This window comes from Triticum dicoccoides, chromosome 4B (assembly GCF_002162155.2).
Source record: "Triticum dicoccoides isolate Atlit2015 ecotype Zavitan chromosome 4B, WEW_v2.0, whole genome shotgun sequence".
NCBI lineage: Eukaryota > Viridiplantae > Streptophyta > Magnoliopsida > Poales > Poaceae > Triticum > Triticum dicoccoides.
Window position 1 is genome coordinate 367,592,957 of NC_041387.1, and position 15,863 is coordinate 367,608,819.

The 15,863-nt window shown below is 49.4% G+C and overlaps 1 long non-coding RNA gene across 1 annotated transcript; it reads right to left on the reverse strand.

The window, feature by feature from the left end:
- Positions 1-3,062: 3,062 nt before the first annotated feature.
- LOC119296178 lies at positions 3,063-5,360 on the reverse strand. Its single transcript, XR_005144980.1, has 2 exons — positions 3,461-5,360; positions 3,063-3,390 (listed from the first exon to the last, which is right to left on the reverse strand). It is a non-coding gene; the product is annotated as an uncharacterized LOC119296178 (long non-coding RNA).
- Positions 5,361-15,863: the final 10,503 nt, after the last annotated feature.

The window sequence follows — 15,863 nt, forward strand, 5'->3', positions numbered from 1 at the left end:
CTATAACTTTTTAACCATAAGAACAAATGCGTTGATTCTTTTTCCATTGTGTTCTCATTTAAAAGATCTAGCAGAACATCAAAAATGAGAATTTCCTATGCTGACTTAATTTTCTGGTGATTTTTAGAAGTGTTCTTGATATTTTCTTTTTGTGTTTTATCTATTTTTAGAGGGAGAAGCTTGTCTCGAGGAGAACCAGGAGGAGTGTGAACCTCCTCTGAACGAAGGCAAGCAACACCTACCTTTTCATGGTGTTTGTCGGTGTCAAAACCGGCGGATCTCGGGTAGGGGGTCCCGAACTGTGCGTCTAGGCGGATGGTAACAGGAGACAAGGGACACGATGTTTTACCCAGGTTCGGGCCCTCTTGATGGAGGTAAAACCCTACGTCCTGCTTGATTGATATTGATGATGTGGGTATTACAAGAGTAGATCTACCACGAGATCAAGGAGGCTAAACCCTAGAAGCTAGCCTATGGTATGATTGTTGTTCGTCCTACGGACTAAAGCCATCTGGTTTATATAGACACCGGAGAGGGCTAGGGTTACACAGAGTCGGTTACAATGGTAGGAGATCTACATATCCGTATCGCCAAGCTTGCCTTCCACGCCAAGGAAAGTCCCATCTGGACACGGGACGAAGTCCTCAATCTTGTATCTTCATAGTCTTGGAGTCCGGCCGATGATGATAGTCCGGCTATCCGGACACCCCCTAGTCCAGGACTCCCTCAGTAGCCCCTGAACCAGGCTTCAATGACGATGAGTCTGACGCGCATGTTGTCTTCGGCATTGCAAGGCGGGTTCCTTCTCCGAATAATTTATAGAAGATTGTGAACACGAGGATAGTGTCCGGCTCTGCAAAATAAATTCCACATACCACCCTAGAGAGAATGATATTTACACAAGTTCAATCTGCTGACGTATTTGGTGGCGTGACGTCACACCACTACCAAGCCTTACTCGAATCGTTTTTATTGTACCACCTCAGCGTGTTTAGCGAAGCGGTTTCCTTGGCACGTCTTGTCGAAGCGGAGATCGTGTTCTCCTTATTCCGGGATTCCCATCAATACGGACATGGGTAACCCAACCGCACCATTGATTGCGGAGCTTGGGGGATAAGCGAGTTTTATCAGGCCGGTGGGGACGCATGTTTCCGTCTGCCCATATAAGGGGATAAAGATCCAACCCTTTTACCTGCACCTTCTTCCTCCTTGGCTTATCCATCTCCGTGAACTCGAGCTCCAGCGCCCAAGCCTGCACATCTCACCTCAACCTTCTCCAACTATGTCCGGAGCGGGAGGCAAGTGGATGGCTTCCTCCGTTACGGAGGGGCACATCCAGAAGCTGCGCAGCTCCGGATATCTGTCCAGCGACATCGCGCACCGGCTCCCCGACGAGGGAGAGCTCATTCCCACCCCCAGGCCCCACGAGAGGGTAGTATTTCTTCCCCATTTCCTCCGCGGACTGGGCTTCCCACTCCATCCCTTTGTCCGGGGGCTCATGTTCTACTACGGCCTGAATTTCCATGACCTGGCCCCGAATTTTATCCTCAATATCTCGGCGTTTATCGTCATTTGTGAGGCCTTCCTCTGCATCCAGCCCCACTTCGGCCTGTGGCTCAAGACCTTCAGTATCAAGCCGAAGGTGGTAAAGGGCAGCCAAGCAGAGTGCGGAGGCGCCATGGTGGGCAAGATGCCCAACGTTACTTGGCTTGAGGGCACTTTCGTGGAAACCATTAAGGGGTGGCAATCGGGGTGGTTCTACATCACCAAGCCGCGTGACCCTGAATGGGCAGCGGCCCCCGAATTCAGATCTGGCATCCCCATACGGCTCACCTCCTGGAAAGAGAGCGGCCGGACATGGGGTGATTCGGAGGAGCTGACCGGACTCCAAGCCTGCATCAAAAAGCTAGTGAACAAGAAGCTCAAGCTTGTCAACGTAGTCCAGGTCATGCTTGTCCGCCGAATTCTCCCGTGCCAACGACGGGGCTTCAGTATGTGGGAGTTCGATTCGGCGCAGCACCAGACTTTGAGCGGGCTCTTCGACACCACGTACGAAGATGTCTGGAGGGTGCTGTTTAAAGGTGCCGAGGCCTCCGCATCCGCTACCGAAGATCGCGGATTCAGCTCGCAGCGTCCGGCTAGCGAGGTAAGCGATTTTGCCCTTTACGGGACACTTGTTTTCCATAGTTTGACTCTATGCGGGATCTAAACTCCCTCTTCTTTGATAGGACTGGCTGAAGAAGGCTGAACAGACTATCTGTCCGGCCCCATTGCCAAAGGACCCAGCGGACGCCCGCTTAACGGGGCTGCTGGCTTCGGCACCCCACGTGATGCCGGAGAAGAAGGCCAAGAAGAAGGCCACGGGCACTCGGAAGAGTTCCCGTTTTCAGGTGTCATCGGACGATGACTCCGAGGCAGACTCCTCCCACAAAGGTGAGGAGGAGAAGAAGAAGGCCTCTCCCCCAGCGGGGGGAGGGAAGAAAAGGAAGGCTTCCCCAACGAGGGAGGCCGAAGGGTCCAAGAAGGGAAAGACTGTTCCCCCGGACTGCTCCGCCAATGCCAGTGATGACGACGAGGATTGGCCTCCAAGGGCCAAGCCCCTGGCGAGATCGTAAGTATCCGGACTCCCGAATAACCACTACACCACAACACTGATGCAATGGCATATAATCTGCCAGAAGAAACACTTTAAGAGGGCAGATAAACTGCTGGGAGGCTGGTTCTCCCGGCAGATAGAACTGCCACGAGAACGGCTGCCGGGGATTACTTCTCCCGACAGATAAACTATTCCCGACAGTTTCTCTGCCCTTGCCTATGTATTTGCGGGCAGTTTGTTTTCTCCCGGCAGATTAGGCATGGCATAGGAATTACAGGTTACCGACAATGGAACTGCCGGCAAAAACATGTTCACCCGGCAGTTACTATGCCATCACGTTGTATGTCACTAGCAAACTGTTCTGGGCAAGATACACATAATTTATAATATCCATGTACCGTGTTCCAGCAATCAGGAAATAACACACAACTAATAAATTCACTTCAATCAAAGTAACATATAGGCCTCATCCAAAATTTTAAACTTCGTTTGATAAACATACATACCGAATACTTATGTTTAGATACATATACATATGAATCAACCATATAAGGATGTTGTGCCACAAAATAACTTATGTTTCTAAATGTGCCACAACCAAAATGATCATACAGTGGCTTATGTGCCAAAACAATCACCTAAATGAGTACAGTAATACTTGCCACCATCTCCAGGTTCAACAAACAAGTCATAATACATTATAACAACAGCAACTTAATTGTAGGTCTTCCAAACCTCCAGCTCCAACTTGTAGATCTTCCAAACCTCGATCAACTTGTGTATCTTTGGGAAATCTGCAACAAGTCGGAAACTCAAGCTACATAGGCATTAATAATTTCCACGAGATAATGAACATTTCGAGACCTTATCATCTCATTATATCTTCTAACACTCTATTCTTCTTCTTCCATCACCCACACTGCCGTTGCATCTTTTAATCTATTGTCCATGTCACTTTCTCCTGCCTTTTGTCATTCTTTTTTCCGAAGATATGCACCCTCACACAAAAGCCTGATTAAGAAAATTGCACAAGAATACCACTCATACTTATCTTAACAAAGATAAACAGAACTATGGAAAGCACACAAAAATATGAGACGATGGCTGCAGGTCAGATATAATTCAGACTTGCTGTTGACATCACTCCAAGAAATATTTGAACAAGCTAAATGGCGTAAATGCATTAACAAATTCTGTCTCTTCCTTTTACTGATAATTTTAATAAAAAACTAAATATTTGCACTCAGTTCAATTGCATGACATCCCACTCCATTTTCTCAATAATTGCATTGTTTATATAGCAACCAAAGGTGTGGCAGTGGCAGTCCCACTCAATATAAAATGTAGTGTCGCTTTCAAAGCAAGTCGTTTTACTAGCATGTTTTCAGACTTCAGTGTGTATATATATCTTATATCAAGATTATTACGATTAGTTATCAATACACAAATGTTGACACTTCAGTACATTCAGGATGAATAGAAAATAAGGTCAACCAATTTTGACACACGAGATCCTTCCCTTTTGAAATAGCCCCCAGTTAAGAAGAGAAAGTATATGTATTAGGAAAAAAATACGTAAAGAGCGGCTACCGCACATGTATACCTTTGCTGCTGAGCCCCACCATCAGTTCATAAAAAAGGATTTCCTGAGAGAAAATTGAACAGATATAAGTACAGTAAAGTTCACTTGTGTTCCTCTCACAAATTACTTGTGTTAACCAGTGTGATGACTTAGTGTCTCCAATCATGTAGATCCTAATTAATAGTGTTGAAAATCAGATTATGTGTGAAGAGAGGTGTTACTACTAATGGAAAAATTTGTTATCAAGCTTTTGTTTCTTTATTCATTTGCAAGATTGTTGTTTCCTTCTTTTTCCCAGGAGTGCTCTTTACATGTTCCTTGTTAGGACAGCAGATTCCTTCAAAAGGGTCTAGCCTCATTCTTCTTTTCTAGTTATTCTACTCCCTTATTGTTTTCAAGTGGCAAAATAGAATATCATATATAAAATGTAAGATGATGAATATTTGCTAAGAAACATTGTGGCCAAAGGTAGGCACAAATAGCAAAGTTTCAGCTCTCCAAGCTCATGAACAGGAAGAGGTACAAAGGCGATGGTCGCTGGCGGTCTGGTAGCAGGAAAAGAAAATCGAACCAAGAAGTTGGGCAAAAGCTCACACCAAAAAATCTAACATCCTCACCTCCACTGAGCACAGGAGTGCCACGGGAAAGATGAGGAGATTTCACCATGACAGATCTGAGCAGCGTGTTGTCCAACGTAGGGAGGAGCAGGCACCGCTCATGCCGACGCGGTGGAGGGAGCAGTGGTAGGGAGCTCACCCGTGCTCATCGGCTTGGAGGGCCATGGAGAAGTGGAGCGCGCCAGCGTGGTGGTGGCGCGATGACCCTGAGATGGCAGAGGTGCCAAGAACACTGATTCATCTCGTGCTTGTCGTCGCCGTGCCCACAGTATCATGGGGAAGGCTCGATTTTCGCCGCGGGATCTGGTCCTGGAAAGGGAGACTACGTTGACTTCGGCCTCGCCACACCGGTGCAGTTGACCCGCCCGGTGGCGGTGACGAAGGAAAGCAACGATGAGTCGACGGGCGTGTACCCCGATGGGGTTGCACAGGTTGGTGGACGAGGTCGAGGGCGGAGGGCAGATGGGGGTGGCGGCGGCGGCGGCGTTGGTCTGGGAGGAGGACTTGTGGACGAGGGTTCGATGTGGGGTGGATCTGGTTCGAGGCCTGTTATTCGTTTGGCGCACAAATTTTGGGCCTCTCGCGTGGTCACCCGCGGCGCGCATTTGAGCCCAATTACTTCGGTCTCGCGCCACACGCTGCCCGGCAGATAGTGGGCCAGGGTTTATTTGTGCCGGCAGATATAATGACCCGAAAGTTGAAAATCATTGCTCGCAGTTTGTGCGCCCTCGTTGCTCAACTTCTGCCGGCAGTTTCTTTGACCTTAAGTTCTTCTACCGGCAGTAATAGTATTTCCGGCGGATAGTTTGCCCTTGTTCTCGTATTTCTCCCTGCAGTTAATTGCCCCCAATTAAGTGTTGTGGTGTAGTGAACTTCATGGTTTTTCTTTTCGCCACATAGTGTCTTTCTAATGCCGCCTACAACCCTGCAGTCCGCCCAAGGATGATTTTCCCGCTTCGTCGAGCGGGTCCTTGGGTGCGTCGGATATGGATTCCCTGCCGACCGCCTCCACCCCCCGTGATGCGGACGATGCCGAGGTGGGATCCCGGGAAGGGACCCGCCAGGAGGGGGAGGCCCCGGAGGTGCCGCAGGGCAACCTCCCAGACTTTGCGCCGGACGCCGCACCGGAACCTGAAGTGGCTCCGGAGTCCGACGGGCGGCCCCTTCATAAGAAGGGCAAGACCGCAACGCCAGCGGCCTCCGTCCAACCGGAGGCGCCGGATAGCTTGCTGGAGGCGCTCAATGGCGCCTCCATCGAAGACGAACACCGCACCTTCATGAGTGCGGTGATTCAGAAGGTTCAGCTCGCCAAGAGCGGGTTGACCGAAGCCTGCAGCAGCCTTCTAACAGGCTTTGAGGTAAAATTTTGATATATGTAGAATAGTACCGCATAGACAGTAGCCCCTGATACTCGGTTCGGTATTCGGAAAGAAAAGTCGGACTGAAGATCTAAAAAGATATACGCGGGAGTCATGAAATATGTCAATATGGGGTTGCAGGCTGTGCTGCTGACCTCTGCCGCACTGACTGCGGAGGTCAATACTTTGAATCAAAGCCTCGAGCAGTCCGAGAACGAGCTCGGCCGTGCCAAGAAGCAGCTCGAGGACAAGGAAGGTGAATAACACCGTATTAAGATTGTACCTTACAGAAAAGGATTTGGTTGCAAGAAAATTGACAAGGATAACATGGGTATTGCAGGTGCCACGACCGAGGTGGCGACCCTGAAGGAGGCGGTGTCCGCGGCCGAACGTAATGCGGACGCGGAGCGCATCGAGCAAGAGAAGCAGGAGGCGCGGGTGGCGGAGGTACAGCAAGAGCTCCAGGATCTCGTGGAAAAACATGAGAGCCTGGAGCGTGACTCGAAGACTCGAGAGTCTGAGCTTGCATCGGCTCTTGAGAGTGCCAAAGCCGCTAAGGCCGAAGCCTACAAGGCCCTCCAAGAAATTGAGGCGTTGAAGAAAATAGCAGCGGGTAAGGCATTTTTCATGCAAAGTAAGCATGTGAGTGTGAATTACCTGTTACTTACCCGAATTCGGAGCTCTCCAGGAGCGTTCGCAGATCTTCCTCGCAGCGTGTCCGATGCTGCCGCTTTCTACCGGGCCGAGGAGGGGAGCTCGACGGAGAAGGTCTTCTGGTCTCAGTATGCTGAGGCCGAACATCCGGTGCCCCTTAGCGACCAGTTGAAGCAGCTGGTCGAGCTCCACAAGGTGGCCGAACAGGCCATGAGGGGCCTCATAGTTCGGCTGTGGCCTAAGGAGGCCGTGCCTGGGAGCTACTTCGGCCTGGTGCGGCGGCTGGTGAATGCGTGTCCATGGGTTGAAGTCATCAAGCACTCCACCTGTATTGAAGGTGCCCGTTGGGCCCTTGCCCATGCAAAGGTGCACTGGGGCAAGATGGATGCTGAGAAGCTTGTGACGGACGCGCCACCGCTGGGCAAGGAGTATCGTACTCCCGAGATGTATTATAAGACTGTTCTGAAGGGTGCCCGCACTATTGCGGGTGAGTGCTCCAAAGATGTAATATTTGAGTAGACTCGCATTTTGTTATCCTGTGCGCTGAAAATTTTGTTCATATGCGCTAAGCAACGCTTGTTAATTTAAAATATTACCTTCTGCGCGGCCGTTTATCAAATCTGAGAGATGGCAAGTCGTCGGCTTCGGCCCCCATGCCACGAGTGCTGGGGTGTTCGAGATAAATTTGAGCGCTCTTGTTCCCATTTTTGGGTCCATCTAGGGAGGCGCTCAACACAACGAACAAGGCAACCGGACTTATAATGCTTGAACACTCTCACTTAGCCATAGAATTCTATAATTTTAAATTTTGGCGAAGCCCCTAGTGTTCGCAAGGCCGAATTTGGGGCGCTATCCACGCCTGGGCCGGACAAAGCCGGTTCCTCGCTCTAAGCGGCATAAGTCTTTAGGGACTCGAAAAAACCTCTCGAACAGCGACCGGCTCTCGCCTCATCATGACGGTCAGTTTTAGCTTTCTCCACTGAGGCGCTCGCCCAGCTCAACTGGGGCGCAATCGCAGTGGTTCTCCCAGTGCTACCTTAGCCGATACAACGATACGTAAGGTACCAAAACATGGGAGCCGGGCAAACCCAACTATTGACCCAAGATATGATTCGGAGCCGATGCATATAATGCTATAAGTTCGGGGTGCCGCACTTGTGAAAGTGTTCGGACTTATCGCACCATGATGCGGGAAACATAAACCCCTGGTGTATTTAGCCGTACCAAAGTGTACGGATGCAACATGTCATAAATGAACATATGTATAAGAAAGGAATGCAATTGTAAGCAAAAAGGTGCATTGTTTATTCAGGAAATACTGCTGTGAATGCAAAACGATACAAATGGTGCGATAAGCAAGGGATGGGACTATTAAACGTGTCACCCTCCAGGGGTAGGCTGCAGAATGGTGTATAAAACAGATTTAATGCTCATAATGGAGACCACCTGGATATTCATTGTAGCCTTTCTCCTTCCCTGGCTGTTGCATCGTGAGTTCGGCAGGTCTACTGCCGGACAGGGCCTCTGATGAACGGGGTCCTGTGGGTAAAGAAAAAAGAACGATACACTTGAGAGCCCCTGGTGTGGTTAAGCCGCATTCTGGGCCTATCGTGGTCGTGCCCCTCCCCCTATGCCCATGGTATCTTCAGAGCGTAATGATGTACGCGAAGGACCCGTCTTGAAATTTTGTAGGGGCTGGGGTTGGGGCCGCATTGCTACGCGTGCTCGGAACGTGCCAGGTGGTCTTGTTGTAGGTTACTCCGGGCGGGTTTAGCTGTGTCCGGTCGCTTGACGGCCGGACTCGAGAATTGCCTTAAGAGGCTGCACTGTACTTCTGCCGGGAGAGCCGCTGTATGTTCCTCCGTTCGGAGAGAGCATTCAGTGTTTCCGTTGACCGTGATGACTCCTCGAGGGCCTGGCATCTTGAGCTTAAGGTATGCGTAGTGCGGTACCGCGTTGAATTTTGCAAACGCGGTGCGTCCGAGCAGAGCATGATAGCCGCTGCGGAACGGAACTATGTCGAAGATTAACTCTTCGCTTCGGAAGTTATCCGAGGATCCGAATACCACTTCTAGTGTAACTGAGCCTGTACAATTGGCCTCTACACCTGGTATGACACCTTTAAAGGTCGTCTTTGTAGGTTTAATCCTTGAGGGGTCTATGCCCATTTTGCGCACTGTATCCTGATAAAGCAGGTTCAGGCTGCTGCCGCCGTCCATAAGGACTCTAGTGAGGTGAAATCCATCAACGATTGGGTCTAAAACCAATGCGGCAAATCCGCCGTGGCGGATGCTGGTGGGGTGGTCCCTTCGGTCAAAAGTGATTGGGCAGGAGGACCATGGATTGAACTTCGGGGCAACTGGCTCCATCGCGTATACGTCCCTGAGTGCACGCTTCCGCTCCCTTTTGGGTATGTGGGTTGCGTATATCATGTTCACCGTCCGCACTTGTGGGGGGAAACCCTTCTGTCCTCTATTGTTCGGCGGTCGGGTCTCTTCCTCGTCATCGCTATGCAGCCCCTTGTCGTTGTTTTCGGCAATTAACTTGCCTGCCTGCTTGAATACCCAACAATCCCTGTTGGTGTGGTTAGCTGGCTTTTCGGGGGTGCCGTGTATCTGGCATGAGCGGTCGAGTATTCGGTCCAAATTGGACGGACCCGGAGTAGTTCTTTTGAATGCCTTTTTCCGTTGACCGGGTTTAGAGCCTCTGAATCCGGCATTGACTGCCGTATCCTCACTATTGTCGCCATTAATGTGGTGTTTGTTTTTGTTGCGACGCGGCCTGCCATTGCGGTCCTTGATATCCGGACTACCAGAATTTTTACTGAGGTTGTTGCCGCGTGCTAGCCAGCTGTCCTCGCCCGTGCAGAAGCGGGTCATGAGTGATGTGAGGGCTGCCATGGATTTCGGCTTTTCCTGTCCCAGGTGCCGGGCAAGCCACTCATCGCGGATGTTATGTTTGAAAGCCGCGAGGGCCTCCGCATCCGGGCAATCGATGATTTGATTTTTCTTGGTTAAGAACCGTGTCCAGAATTGTCTGGCCAATTCGTCTGGCTACTGAGTTATATGGCTTAGGTTGTCAGCGTCTGGTGGTCGCACGTACGTGCCTTGGAAGTTATCGAGGAATGCGGCTTCCAGGTCTTCCCAACTCCCAATTGACTCTGCTGGCAAGCTGTTAAGCCAATGTCGCGCTGGTCCTTTAAGCTTGAGTGGGAGATATTTGATGGCGTGGAGATCATCACCGCAGGCCATGTGGATATGAAGGAGATAGTCCTCGATCCAAACCGCGGGGTCTGTTGTGCCATCATAAGGTTCAATGTTCACGGGTTTAAACCCTTCAGGGATTTGATGATCCATTACTTCATCTGTGAAGCATAGTGGGTGTGCGACGCCTCTGTATTGGGCGATATCACGACGGAGTTCAAAAGAGCTTTGTATATTTTGTTCGGCCCGGTCGGACTTACTGTGTCCGGCGCGATGGTTTTCGTTGCGTATCATGGGGCGCCCACGCGATCCATAGATCGATCTTGATTGTCTGGCCTTATCCTTCAATATATCTCGCAAGTCCGGAGCATTCCCCTGTGGCCTTGTGCTTTTCGAGCGATGCCGGGGTACGGTTCTGGTGGAGGGCCTAGAGGCCTCTCTGTCGCGGCCACGGGGTGGTCGGTCAGCCGTATTGTCTGCTGGTGATGCAGGTTCATATGCCTCCTCCTCTAATCGGGGGAGCAACTTGCGTTTAGGGTAGCTTTTGGAGGGGCGGTCGAGCTCATGCTCTTCGGCCGCAAGGACTTCAGTCCATCTGTCGGCTAGCAGATCTTGATCAGCTCTAAGCTGCTGCTGCTTTTTCTTGAGGCTGTTTGCTGTGGCCATAAGCCTGCGTTTAAAACGCTCTTGTTCGACGGGATCCTTAGGCACGACGAATTCGTCGTCGTCGAGGCTTGCCTCGTCTCCGGAGGGAGGCATGTAATCCTCTACTTCTTCGTCTGTTGCCTTCTCATGAGGGCTGGCGTCTCCGTCCTCCTGCGCTGAATCTTGCTGGAGGGGGTTGTCTTCGGCACTGTCTGGAGTGTTATTATCTCCGGTGTCGGAATCTCCATTCTTGTTGTGGCGGGATTTAGAGCGGCGCCGCTGACGCCGGCGCTTGGGCTGTTTCTTGGAGGGGTCATCCTCCGCTGTTCCTTCGCCATTCCCATCCTTTGGGATATCCACCATGTATATGTCATATGATGAGGTGGCCTTCCAGTGCCCACTAGGCGTTGGTTCTTGGTCGTCTCCGGCATCGTCGTCCATACCGTCGATGTCTTCGGAGTCGAAGTCTAGTATGTCGGTTAGATCGTCGATAGTGGCTACTAAGTGGGTGGTGGGTGGGCTTTGAATTTCTTCGTCGTCCGCATCCCAACCGTCCTGACCGCAGTCCGTCCAGGGCTCTCCTGATAACAAGAGATACTTTAGCAAACTCAAGATGTCGCCGAAAGGTGAGTGTTGAAAGATGTCCGCAGGGTGAACTCCATGACCGGCGCCCAATCGGATTCGATTGGAGGGGCGCGGGAGGTTCGGAGTTCGGCGAGGAGTCCGGCACCTCGGAGTCGCGAGCTTCATGAGGGACAAGGTCAGTGTTCGGCTCTATCGCCGTAGAGGTTGCAGCCCCCGAGGCGGTGTCTAGCCACCCGTCCTCGATCTACGCAGCCGGCTCCGAATTGAAGATCGGAGCGGACTCGTGTGCGGCCTCCAGGTTACTGTCCGGCTGCAGAGCTAAGTCATGCCCGTCGTGACAGTGCGGCGTGCTCGGTTGTGGCTCGAATCCATCGAAGATCAAGTCCCCGCGGATGTCAGCCGTGAAGTTCAAACTTCCAAATCTGACCTGACGGCCAGGGGCGTAGCTTTTGATCTGCCCCAGATGGCCAAGCGAATTGGCCCGCAGTGCAAAGCCGCCGAATACAAAGATCTGTCCGGGGAGGAAGGTCTCACCCTGGACTGCGTCGTTGTTGATGATCAAAGAAGCCATCGAGCCTATCGGTGACGACACAGAGGAACTCTCAATGAAAGCACCAATGTCGGTGTCAAAACCGGCGGATCTCGGGTAGGGGGGCCCGAACTGTGCGTCTAGGCAGATGGTAACAGGAGACAAGGGACACGATGTTTTACCCAGGTTCGGGCCCTCTTGATGGAGGTAAAACCCTACGTCCTGCTTGATTGATATTGATGATGTGGGTATTACAAGAGTAGATCTACCACGAGATCAAGGAGGCTAAACCCTAGAAGCTAGCCTATGGTATGATTGTTGTTCGTCCTACGGACTAAAGCCATCCGATTTATATAGACACCGGAGAGGGCTAGGGTTACACAGAGTCGGTTACAATGGTAGGAGATCTACATATCCGTATCGCCAAGCTTTCCTTCCACGCCAAGGAAAGTCCCATCCGGACACGGGACGAAGTCTTCAATCTTGTATCTTCATAGTCTTGGAGTCCGGCCGATGATGATAGTCCGGCTATCCGGACACCCCCTAGTCCAGGACTCCCTTAGTGTCATTGCAATATTCATGTTTTTTCCAACTTGAAAATGAGTTATTTCATGCATATAGATATTTAATGAGTAATGCTTATGCTAGTTATTTTGTCATGAGTAAAATGCTTAGTCTATAGAAGTGAGTACCTAGACTAGTGTGAGCTAGCATGAGTAGTTTGACTATATGATTTTTTGCTATGGCTATGATATGACTAGTATCGGTGTTATTTTCCTATACGATGGCTTGGTTTCATATGGTAATGCTATAACTAAAAATGATGAGTGCTAATAACTAGTGAAAAAGAATTAGTAAAGTTTAGTGATGACTTGTGCAAGTAGAAATTTTGTGATGCATGTCGAATGGTTGCATGATCATGGCAAATGATGACTCGAGTATTTTCATTTCAAGTTGAACCTGGTGTTAGTTGAACTTGAACGTAAAGTTGATCGAGTCATGGTGCCACTGAATCGAGTTTTTCGCAGTGCAACCACATTTGCCTTTATGGGAAGGCCTTTATTCGCTACTTTATCATGCCTCTGGTCCGTGCCTCCAATGAGGGATGGTTATGGGCGTGCGGTACCCTGGCCCGGTACGCAGACATAACCTTGTGTGCCCGTTCGATGTTATGGTACCTTGTCCCCGTTTGGGACCGTTTAAGTTTTCCATGACGATGGTCGTTGATGCCTTTGGTAGGCATGGGGCCACCCATGACTTAGCCCAGTGGGGAGTTAGTCGGAGTGGCCGGGAGAGTGTCATGGCAATGGGAGGGTTCTGTCAGAATGCCATTGGTCCACCCGAATGGGAGTGCGAAGCCATGGATTACATGATGTGGGTCCAGTGTACTACCTCTGCAGAGTGTTATTTAAACCTATCGATAGTCGCGTCCTCGGTTACGGACTCAACTCCTGAGTAAGTCACACCATGGATCAACATTAAGAAGGAATCTTGCACACTAAGTCATATGTTTGGCACTGGTTAAGTGATGATGAGGTCGGTGAGACTGTTGTTGTGGAAATTAAAGTGTTGGTTTCGTTTGTGATCCGTGAATGATCACCGTTTGGTTATGACGTAACCCGTTGGTAAGAGAGTCCGAGGGACTCGGTGCACAAGTTTGTTTGCACTGCATCAGTAGTATGTTTTTATCTGCATTCAACTTGATTAAATGTCATGATATTTTTGGCCATTATGTTTATGCTTGTTGAGAGCTTGCAAGTACATTCAATGTACTGACCTGGCATGTTATGCCAGCTTTCAGGAAAGTCTAGCCAGATCAAAGTGCTGCCGTGTCTAGATCGTGTCCACATCAGTGTCCCTGTGCTATGGAGTCCTGCTTCATCGTCGTTCCGCTGTCGCGTAGTTGTCGTGATCGAGGCCCCTTTATGTTCACTAAATAATGTACATATTTTTCAGCCGCACCATGTGTGCCGCTTGGCCTCGCTACTTGATGTAATATCACACTATGTTTCCACTAGCAGCAATAAAGCGGTTGTTTTCTGTACCAAGATGATTTGTGTTGCCAGAAGAATTGATCTTTGGGCTGGCAATGCAAGGTAAACAGGTTGCTCTGAGCCGGGGTGCCACAATGCTTGGTATCAGTGCCGCCCTCACTGTAGGGCACGGTAGACCCCGACAAGTTAGTCGAATGTTAGCTAGCTTGGTAATTGGGTGCCGATAGTGTTTGCATCTGGTTGCTGCATTACATGCACTTGGTTTCTTATCATTTCTAACTGAATAATCATTGTGAGTGTAGATGGTTCTAGTGTCGTATCCATGCCAGTTGGAGTTGTTGCCATACACTTCGCCACATCTTCTTCAGAATGTATGACGTCGACTTTACCCTCACGGTGACGACCCAGTGTATAGGGTGTACCGGGAGCGTCTAGCCGACTCAGTATACCAGTATCACGCGCGTGGTTACTCTGTGCACCAGTTCATCATCAGGCTCTTACACTCGTACCTCTCATAGCGGTTTTGCTTCCACCGCCGCTCAGGCTGTCCAGTTTGCTGTGTTTGAGGTCCTCGTTGAGCTACGCTATACCGAGGTCCGGATGTAGACTCACCCAGGTTTTCGCACTATCCATCCTTGCATGACGATGGTCGTGTTCATTTTCCTATCATTGATCCGGCATCTGATAGTGATACTAGCCACCTTTCTCGATATATCACTACTAGTTATCTTCTGCTAAAGAGCTTACTCATGCTCGCACTGCTTTATTAGCCGCTAGGTCCTATCCCACTCCCCCTTCTATGGGATTTACTCCTTATATTGTGCCCAGTTCTAGCACGCCTGTTGCCCCGGTTACTCCTCCGAGTAGCTCGGGCACCTCGATAGTGACTCCTCAGAGTGCACCTGCTGAGTGGGCGTCTCTTTTCGCTACCCCCGCAGCCCCCATGCTCCCATCTCACCACGAACCTACCCTTGAGGGAGAGCCCTCGAGACAGCGCCATCGTGTTACCTTTAACCCGGAGGGCTCGGTTAACATCGTCAGTTCAGGATCTGAGTCCGACCCAGGAGAGGACCCAGTAGTACCGGCAGAGCACTAGAGCATCTGAGTATCCGAAGTTGTCATGTGATGTACGGATGTAGTTCTATGATCCATGATGTTTCGTTTCATGTATGAGAGTAGTCGCACCCGACATGATGTCTACCTTTCATGTATGAATCTACGTATAATTATGTTGGAACTTTTAATTATTCACTTTGTTTCTCGATGTTTTGCTGTCGCTTCTTCACTACTAGGAAAAGGCTAATTAGTGGCACACCTATTTTGGCCATTAATGGCGCACTACATGTGTGCCACTATCATCACGCCACTAGTAATTTTTAGTAATGGCGCACCTATAGAGGTGCGCCATTACTATCTGACTTAGTAATGGCGCACCACAAAGAAGTGCGCCATTACTAACAATTTTTTTTCAAAAAAAAAATTAGAATTTTTTTCCAATTTTTTTTTCCAATTTTTTTTCTTTTTTCTTAATCTCGGGTCACTATGGCTTAATCTCGGGTAATATGCTTAATCTCAAGTCAAATCGCACTCTGTGGTCAAACTTCCCAAAAGATCACCCATCCTCACACTACTCCAGCCCAAGCACGCTTAACTTCAAAGTTCTATCCAACCCCAGCACCAGGTCACTTAACAGGCACTTGTTGATATATCTAGCATATCAATCCTATTAAACCTTGTTGACGTCTAGGACTTTATTCATGTTCATGAGTGTGCTGAAATTTTGAAAAAATATTTCAAACTTCCGTTCATATTACGTATCATATTTTCAACATTTTTTCCCAATAAAAATTCGAAACTATTTTTTTTCTGTTACTAGTGGCGCACCTAGCAAATGGTGGGCCACTACTAAGTTTGAATTTTTTTCCATTTTTTTGCCTCTAGATCTTGAAAGGCCCGTATCTTTTATTCTGTTAAGTTTTGGGGGATTCTAAAAATCTTCAACGGGGTTCGTATGCAAAAGTTATGCCCATTTTACAAATTCCAGAGAGATTTTGCAAATAAAGTCGAAATTCATATTTATAAATTTTCCCAACAAGTATA